At 35.1% G+C, this 10,368-nt stretch overlaps 1 protein-coding gene across 3 annotated transcripts in view; it reads left to right on the top strand.

The window, feature by feature from the left end:
- The first annotated feature begins 1,930 nt into the window (after window positions 1–1,930).
- LOC123548997 (DDB1- and CUL4-associated factor 11-like) overlaps window positions 1,931–10,368 on the top strand; it is a 40,561-nt gene continuing 32,123 nt past the window's right edge. For 2 of the 3 annotated variants that reach the window (XM_053545764.1, XM_053545761.1), the window contains exon 1: window positions 1,931–2,084. The gene's annotated coding sequence lies outside the window, so the exon portion shown is untranslated. Of the gene's footprint in view, window positions 2,108–10,368 lie in introns of all 3 variants that reach the window. The other variant, XM_053545762.1, reaches the window with a different exon arrangement.

Here is a 10,368-nt window from a genome sequence, read left to right as displayed (position 1 = left end):
TTACACTGAAAGACATCCATTTCTGCTGCCATAATGATAAACTGTCAAGGTCCCTGTGCAGCTGAGCTAAATCGGTCTGCGAGTTTATAGTCCTATCATGAACTATACAGTCATCTGCAAAAAGACATACGCTTGAAGACTCAGACGCAAGTAGGTTATTCATGTTAAGCGGAAATAGGAGAGGTCCTAAGACGGACGTTTTAGCGTTTTAGGTACGCTTGATGTAATAGGAGCCGAGCTGGATGTTGCCCCATCGACCATAACTTTTTGAGTTCGCTTATCAAATGCTTCAAAAATTAAAGAATGAGTAGAGTCCCTGATGCCATACAGTAATGGGCTAATTTTAGTAGTAGTCTGCCCTGGTGGGCTACATTTAAGTCTTCAGAGTAATCAATGATGGCAACATCAACCTGGCTTCGCTGTATCGACTTCGAGCTCTAAGTCATTAATAAAACCCACTGGCTGGATTTCAGGACACCGTCGGGCATGAAAACCATGCCGATTGTCCACCGGGATAATAGCTCTAAGTCATGAATAAAAGCCACTGGTTGGATTTCACAAGACCGTCGGGCATGAAAACCATGCCGATTGTCCACCGGGATATTAATTAGCTCCAAGTCATTAATAAAACCCGCTGAAGCCACTGGTTGGATTTCACAAGACCGTCGGGCATGAAAACCATGCCGATTGTCCACCGGGATATTAGCTCTAAGTCATGAATAAAACCCACTGGTTGGATTTCACAAGCCCGTCGGGCATGAAAACCATGCCGATTATCCACCGGGATATTAGCTCTAAGTCATGAATAAAAGCCATAGGTTGGATTTCACAAGCCCGTCGGGCATGAAAACCATGCCGATTGTCCACCGGGATATTAGCTCTAAGTCATTAATAAAAGCCACTGTTTGGATTTCACAAGACCGTCGGGCATGAAAACCATGCCGATTGTCCACCGGGATATTAGCTCTTAGTCATGAATAAAACCCACTGGTTGGATTTCACAAGACCGTCGGGTATGAAAACCACGCCGATTGTCCACTGGGATATTAAGTGACATGATCTAAAATATTACTAAGTTTAGTGAACAGTGTAAGATTTTTGCTTTTTTTTTAACTTTAACTTTATAATCTGTCATGTTTCTTCATCAACTTTTCAATTTCAACATTCTTCAATGGCAGGTGTTGTTTACCATTAATAATCTAAACTTGGTATAAACGGCATGTATGACTTCAGTGAAACTGAGTCTTCTAACTTATTCTTATCTTGTACATTCAAAGTTAGTCCAACCCGTTGCGTAATTATCACTTTCATTTAATTTCAGTTTGATATTACCGTCAGGGGAGGTAACTAGAGTCACGGATTGGGACTAATTCAAAGTTTGCAGACGATTTCGAGTGGCTCTTTTAAATTCGGACCAGTTTGCCTTATCAAACAAAAAAAATCGTGTTTTGCTTTTTGACAGATCCTTAGTGATGAATGAATGCCAGTAAAATGAATACAGTTGATGACTGAAACCAGGAATAACTTTTACAGTTTCCGCCAAAGTAGGATTTGACAAGATAATTACTAGTAGGCCTACTGTAGTATCAGTTACTCTGGTAGGTTCAGTTATCATCTGAGTGAAACAATGAACAGTATATATATTTTTTCTGCTACAGTATAGAAATACCTAAATTAATAGGTGATCCTAATTAGATCTACCTGTGTTTCACTCACTTTCCAGGAAACTGCATTTTTTTATTTGTCCCATTTTTTGGATAATATGGGAACGATTTTCAGGTTGCCTCTTTGTCTGTTTTAAATCTGGACGACGACGAATCTTTAGGTTAGTGTTAGGTTTAACTTAGGTTTAACAGTGTGCAGGAAAGGTTGATACTTGGTAATCGGACCAAAGCGACGCTCTAGGTCAAATTTGGTAGTTTTCGGCCGGAGACTGAAGCTCACAGTTTTATCATTCTTACAGGTTTTCCAAGGGAGGTAACACCGTGTTTACAAAAATTTGACAGGACAAAAATTGGAACATCTTTTGTGTGTTTATATCTTTCCTGTTAGTGATTTTTATATTCGCAGTGATTCAGTAACAGGTAAACATTGCAATTCAATAGTCGTAAGTATTTAGTTGCTATCCCATACTCCAAAAGTAACCTTTTTTTCTTGTTTTTAATTGTCTTATTTCTTAATTCATGTGCAAATTATTTTTTACCTTCTTTTGGGGTATGTTACTGTTTTCATAATCAGCGCATGTTATAACATTAGATGGGATGGAAAATGTAACATATCAGAGAAAGTTAAAGGTTGAAGTTAAAAAAATATTGCGCATGTAATGGCTTTTAGGGCTATTTCTGCACGATGTTTGTATAACTGCACAAAACTGAGTTACATAAGAAATTCCAAATGAGGACCCTTGTGACAGAGCTCCAGATAAGCTGCATATTTGCGTATTTATGCAATTAAAGTTGCAGAAAACCCAATTGAATTGATACAGTGTGCGTACTGAAATGCAATTAAATTAAAATTCCTAATACCTCTTGCGTATCGCATTTTCCGTATTATAAAATGGGTACGAGACTTTAACGCTAGAGTACAGACTTACTTTATGTAACAGCAGAACAGGTTGCTATTTATCGGAAAAATCACAGTACCATTCTGTCTGATCGGTGTTATTTGGACGCTTTGTAAACAATTAATTATGCCACAGGGGTGTGGAATTCCTATGTCCGACTCGGGACTTTTTGACTCCGGACAAGTGAGTTTTCGCATTCCGTTTGTCCACGGACAAGCACAAATTTTCTGGTTTGAAATGAAAAAAGGAAAGAATAATTTAGGAATGCTGAACAGTACTTCAACTTTATGGAGTTTATAAAAGAATTTGATGTACGAAACGGATGTTTCACCCGCCAAGGGCCTCTCGATTTCTCCAGTTTTGGGAAAACCATACTGTGTCTAAATTTAGCAGCTCTTTCTCTGCGTTCTGATTGGTCATGATATCATGATCTCGCGTGATTTTTGCAAACGGTAACTTGTCGAATAGAAACCGGAAACGTAAACAATTATCACAATGTTTTGGACAAATTTGTTCAACGTTTACAACTTCGTCTGCCAACAAAAATTAAAGTAAATAGTCAAAACACAATTAAAGAGCTTGCTAGTACGAGTCAGGAAGTTTCATGTTTGTTTTTCTAACAGTCAGAAAGTGCCATGCTTTCTCACATGTATGGGTTCACATGGCATGATGAGCAGTCTTTAGGTATTTCTGTTGAATGTTCAACAACCTTGCGGACGAACACAAGCTAAAGTGTCGAAAGCTTATTTTTTGAAACAGCTACAGTACAGTATTACACTTTGTTATTTTCGCTTTTGTTATTACTTGTAGATTATTGTCCAAAATAAAGAATTATTTGCATGCTAAAATGTTGAAAATCCGGACAAGTAAGTTTTGACTGCGGACAACAAGTAGATTTTTAAGTTTCATTTGTCCGTGGACAAGTGAAAAATATTGGGATTTCCACACCCCTGTGCCATTAAAATAGCCACTTCTACTAGTTTTAGTTCTAAACGAGGTCGCAGGAAAACATTGTTGCAGCACAAAGAAACAAAATAGAAGGATATTTTTTGTTCAACAAAGACTGTTATTTGTTTGTGATGATATAGTATCACTGATAGCATTTGTGTCATCAAGTGCAATGATTATCACAATTTATATATGCTTAATAAATATCAATTTTTTAGGAAAAATTGCTATTTTTGAACATCAATATTGTTATTACTAAAGGTTAACAATCTCATTTTAAGCAATATTTTAGGACATTTTTTTCACTTTGTGTATTCTGTTATAGTTATTTGAGGAGAAAAAAATCATGTGGGAAAACACTAAAATGGCAAGGTACATGCAGGGCTCTCGCGAGTGGGCGACTTGAGCGACATAGTTTCTTTGGAACTTCAAACTTCGCTCAAATCTAACCTCAAAGCAAAATGCAAGCTGCACAATTTTATTTCCTATCTACACTCGCTAATTACTGCTACCCTAACTTTTGACAATTTGCACGGTGTCAAAATGAGTGTTGAATACACATACACACACGCCGATAGCATAATTTAAACTCCGCCTACTTCAGGTACTTGCGAGATTTTCCCGAGAAGTGTGAAAGGAATCAAATTATCCGATACAACAGAGTCGATTGTGTTCAGCCAATCAGCACCACAGTTATGTCTTTGACACTTTACGTTAATTGTCAACATGTTCGAGTGCAAAAAACAATGTTTTACGAAGAAATTGCTGATTAACCATGTGATAAATTGGAATATTGTACACAATTAGTTGTTGTCTATGGTAAAAGAGCGTCATATAATGTAACTACGTTAAATTAACTTCCATCCATGAATTGATTTGAATATGTATTTCCAGTCTATACAGTTTTATTCAGGTGAGATACTGTTTGCCGAGTTGGTGACTCGGTGTTAATAACAAACACTTAGACAAGATATAGCAAAAAATCGGCGGGTTAAATTTACAGCATCGTCTTGAATTTTGAAAACAACTTTTGAAACAATAACCACTGTATGGAAAATAGTCTAACTAAGAAAATGAATGGTCACATCAATGCTTTTATCTAGAAACAAGAAAATTACAGCCACCTTTCGGATCACTCAAGTATTCCCACCTCCTTAAAGTCTCGCCACTTCTCCCTAAACCAATCTGAGGGAGAAGTGACTTCTCTTCTCCCAAAAAATTGGACCTAGCTAGACCTCTGAGTCCTGACATGGTAAAATTGAAAAACAAAATATACATTATAGTGGAATTTAAGTCAATGAAATAAACAGATGAAAAAGGAACAAAATACAATTCCAAAATATAGTAGGATTCTCAGTGAGTTTGACCTTTCTGGTAAAGGTTAACCAGTGCATTTTCCACTCAAAGGACTGAAAATATTTTATGTTTAAAGGTATTCAGTCATATCCAGAGTTTTATTATATATATTTTTATATTTTATTTTTCTCTTTTCTTATATTCTGTTAGTCTAAGAGATTTATTGAGGAACAAAAACTGTCCTGTTTGAAAACACACCCAAAAATGCAAGCTAAAATTAAAATACAAAATATACAGTGTCATTGAGTTTATGTCAATAAAACTAATGCATAATGAAACAATACAAGAATTGTCTTCACAAATTTCTTAAAATACAGTACATGTATCTATTAATCTAGTAGGGCAGCATGAAAAATAGAGGAGGGCGGAGATGATAGGCATGCAATTTCATTTGCTACAGTTATACATTTGTACTTAATAGAATGATATCAGTTGTTAAAATTTAGTTCAATATTGTATTAAACCACCTTGTCAAATTTCATTGATTTCTCTCCATACAAATGTATGTTACATTAATTTTAAACTATGGCAGGGCGGAAATGATAGGCATGCAATTTCATTTCCTACAATTATACATTTGTACTTAATAGAATGATATCAGTTTTTAAAATTTACAAAATGTAGTTCAACATTATATAAAACCACCTTGTCAAATTTCCATATGTTACATTTAAACTATGGCAAAATTCAAAAGTTTTTGATACACCCACGTATATAGATATGGTATTAAAGAACTACCAGTTTTATGCAAAACAAAACCAGTGAAAATTCGCATGATGTATAATATATTGTAGTTAGAACACAGTTGGTTGTCAAAAAGTTCATTTTAATGATCATTTTCAAGGAGATACAGTGAAATATCAGAAAATTGCACACCCTCGGGATAGGAAGAAAAGTCCAGTTTTTGGAAGTAACTAGTATTTGGAAGTACGGTGTGATTTGGACAAATACGCCTGCATACCATAGGTAGTTCTCTGTAATTTAGAACAAGTTCAGACCTGCAAATTATTTTAATTTTGTCTAGTAAGGACATTCAGTTTACAATGTTTTACGTTGTCTAAGTATAAATGAGGAAGATTTTGTAAAATGCCATGGTTTTAAAAGGCTTACTCATTTTTTTAAATACTTACATCCAGCTTTGAAGTTCAAACCATTGGCTGAAATTAAATGTTAATGCTGGCTAATTGATTCCTTAACTAAATGCTCGCTATTAATGATACCGCTATTAGAGTTAAAAATCTGTGAAGATGTTTGATGTAAACATCAAAATGTACACCACTAATCATTTCTTTAATGAAAGATCATTATTTAATTATCACAGTCTTTGGCGGTGTCTGATCCATTGATTGACAGGGTTTGATTGGAATATTTGTCAAAATAATCGGTCACCGTTAATTGGTAAACAATGGAATCGAAGATGAAATTTGCTTTTGAACAGATATCTACCTATTTGTTTTATGCAGTTTTTGGAAGTTTAACTGTTCTCAAAGAAGTCAGATTTTTCGAAAATATTGTCCGGTGTTCAGAATTTGGACGTTTTAGTATTTAGAAGTACGATCTATATAGAAAATAGAGGGAGAAAAATTGGGACCGAGAAATCGTCCGATTTTCAGAAGTTTACGGTTTTTGGAAGGTCCGGTATTCTGAAGTTCTACTGTAATGTATGTAAACCCTACTTTATTTTGCGAGTTCATAACCACATTACTGGATCATATTTCAAGTCTTGCATTCTGAACAATGGATAAGAAGTATTATATTATAGGCACTTGTAATTATTTTCTGAATGCAGTTTCATACAAGAATATTTTATACCCTAAATAGATAAAATAACTGGTAGAATAAATAAATCGTAAATTTCAGTGTAGTGAATCAGTAAATTGAATTAAACTGACAAAATTTTAAAACTTGGAATGAATAAAAAGTTGTAGCTTGCATATTTGTGAATCGTTATATTGGATTGATAAAGCATTCATTTCTAAACATAATTTTGCTAATAGCTCGTAACCACCCACACCCTATCCTCCAGGCACTTCAAACTTTACTCGCCTTTCTGCGAAATTGGTCCCTCACTCCCTGTGTAGACAAGGTTATGTAAAAGTACTTGGTTTTGTTGGCGTACCTTGTATAATTATTTATATGTATTTGTTCAGATCAATTGTTGAACAACCTAGTACCTGGTTTTTGAACTTGGTTCACTGATAAGTTTATATGTGCAGCAAAATGTACAGTTGTCAGAGTAGTGTCCAAATGTCAGTTTTCGGAACATTTTATTTGAACAGAGATAATTCTTGTTTGCTCGCATGTAATGTCTAAGAGGTCAACAAATATAACATTCTGATAGTTCTTATTATCTTTTTATAAGTATGATAGCTATACCTCATTTGTTTCTTTAGCTCTTCCTTGTACGTGATTGATTTTTGCAGTGACTATTACATTTTCAACCTTTAGCCTGCTGGCTGCATTTGGTTTTGCCTTTGCGACCAGTGCGGACCAAGATCAGCCTGCACTTCTGTGCAGGCTGATCATGGTCTGCACTGTTTGCTATTCAGTCAGTATATTTTCAGTGAACACCCCTTTGAATAATAAGTGGTACTGCTAAAATTGAATGATGGACCAGTCCATTTTAGAAATTTAGCAGGGTAAAAGTTAAATTGGCATAATTTTTTGTCCTTCAGAGTCTTGCGAATATTTTCAGCATACACCTACAACAGTCAGACTTTCATCACTCGAAATCGGATATTTTAAACATCACCCTTCGCTCAAACTTATCCTAAGGTCCTTGCAAAATCCCTTTTCAATGTATGTATTCGGCTCGAACTGCTAATTTTTCTGGTCCCATCAAGTTTCGAGTGAACGAAGTTTGAATGTACATATTTAAACAACTGCTTTTTTGACAGCTGCTGTAGAATGGAAGTGCGTATTTGTGTGATTATTAATGTTCTTGCATTGGACAACATAATTTGATACCCTGAAATTCTGTTTTATTATGTTACAGTGGTAGTGCACAAAATATACATTCTTTACCTGCTTAACTCTCATATTTTGGTGTAAGTTTCGATGTTCTTGGGGAAGGAAACCATAACTGGAGACAAACTTTTGATTTTATTAATATTAGGATATAGAGTTGTTGCACTTAGACTAGTTATAAATTTTGTAACTTTAGTACAGTATAATAAAATTGAGCCGTGCCATGGGAAAACCAACATAGTGGCTTTGCGACCAGCATGGATCCAGACCAGCCTGCGCATCCATGCAGTCTGGTCAGGATCCATGCTGTTCGCTAACAGTTTCTCTAATTGCAGTAGGCTTTAAAAGCGAAGAGCATGGATCCTGACCAGACTGCGCGGATGCGCAGGCTGGTCTGGATCCATGCTGGGCGCAAACCCACTATGTTGGTTTTCTCATGGCACGGCTCGTATGTACTTGCATGAAATGTTTAAACATGTTAAACTACAATTGTTTTTTTTTTTTCGACTTTCTTTACTTAATAGAGGGGAAAAAAACTTTGCTAAAGGTATTAACAATATCAAAATATTGATCTATAAAACCAAAGAAGACAGGCGGATGTAGATAAAACATTAAAAGTTATACGGGATGAAATACTGTTCTGCACTTTTAATATGAAAAGGTTATTCAGTCGGTTGCTATATTTGATAATTTAACACATTAGGAAAATGAAATGATCCTCTTACATTGATTTAAAAGGAAATTTAGCATTAATTTTAGCATTAATTATGATATGCAATGAACAAGCTTTTGGCTTTTACTAGCCTTTAGCCTTCTGGTAGAGTTATTATGCCATTGCGACCAGTGCAGACCAAGATCAGCTTTCACGTCCATGCAGGCTGATCATGGTCTATACACAATTAAGTCTGTAAATTTTTAGTGAACACACCTTTAGATAATAAATGATACTGCTCAAATTGAATGATGGACCAGTCCACTTTAGAAATTTAGCAGGGTAAAGGCTACAGTACATGTCTTTGTCATAATTTCACTAGATATTGCACAATATTAAGGCGTTTTAAAAATTTTAGCCAAACAAAAGAATTACGTAAGATTTATTTAGTCCATTAACAACTTTTCAGGTACAAACAGTAAATCATTTGTTGCATAGTGGTAGTGCATTGTGTTTTGGATATATATGCATTTTCATTTTGAGTTCAGTTCCGATTCATGAAGGTAGTGAAGTGTTGGTCTACGGATCGCGGGGTGGTGAGTTGGATCCCTGGACGGGTTGTATGTTCTCTGTGACGATTTGATAGAAGACATTGAGTCTGATATCATTAGTCCCCCACCTCTGATTCATGTGGCAAAGTTGGCAGTTACTTGCGGAATACAGGTATCTGGTTGAGAATCCAGGAACGCTGGTTAGGTTAACTGTCTGCCATTACATGACTGAAATACTGTTGAAAAAAAAAAAACGGCATTGAACCCAAAGCAAACAAACAAACATGAAGGTAGTGAACCAATAATGGCGTTCAGCAATTTCCATAATGCATTCATGCATGGATTTTCGTACCTGCTTGGAAATGCAGAAAATCAAGGGAAACTGCCAATTGTCATTAGTGGTCCACAGCCGTAACGTAGTAAATATTGATAACCAGACTTGTACTAAATTTTGTACTATAATATTTTTAACGCCTGTTTTCATAATGGCCCTGTAATAGATCCAACATCTGATACATTTGATACATTGGAGTCTGCTCCAGGGTCATTATGACAACACAATCTTGTTACATGATAAGTTTTAAAAGTAAAGAAAGATGTCGGTAAAATAATCTTACTTGCCTGAGGAGGAAAGAACCCAGGGTTTACATTCCTACACACATTTGTAGTTGTGCCATATAAATAATATATGACAAGAAGCAAAATTGTTAAAAAGTCTATATTGGATCAGTTATTTTTACATTTGCGGAAAATTTGCGTTGACAATATTCTTAACAGAAATTCTTCAGAAAATGCAGTTTATAGAATTATTATTACCTCCCTTTTGCATATCTTGTTTCCACAGCTAAGATAGGTGAAAAAAAAAAATAAATTCTTGTAAGTTAGATTGTGTAAAATACCTTTTATGTGAAAATGTAAAACTAGAACTTATTTTGAAACCAAAAGAAGTACTCACCTTTTTAGATAGTTCCATATTAAAGGGGGGTAATTATGGAATTTAATAGAAGTTAATAAAAACAGGGATTTCTGTTAGGGATCTTACTCATTTTAATGGGTATTCTTGTTCCTTAAATAATTGTAATAGAATATACAAAAAGTAAAAAATGTCATAAAATGTCATGTAAATGTGATTGACCACCTTTAAACATACAGTATGAAATCATCATTTGAAATAACGTCTGCAGGTATTATCTCCTGGATTTGAGACAGATTATGCCATACCGGTAATTATATCATAGTATACAATATAACGTCAGTAACATGGTTAACTTGTTAACTATTAGCCCGCTAAATCTCTAAAATGGACTGGTCCATCATTCAGTTTGGACAAT

This window comes from Mercenaria mercenaria, chromosome 6 (assembly GCF_021730395.1).
Source record: "Mercenaria mercenaria strain notata chromosome 6, MADL_Memer_1, whole genome shotgun sequence".
NCBI lineage: Eukaryota > Metazoa > Mollusca > Bivalvia > Venerida > Veneridae > Mercenaria > Mercenaria mercenaria.
This window is presented reverse-complemented; position numbering and strand designations above follow the sequence as displayed.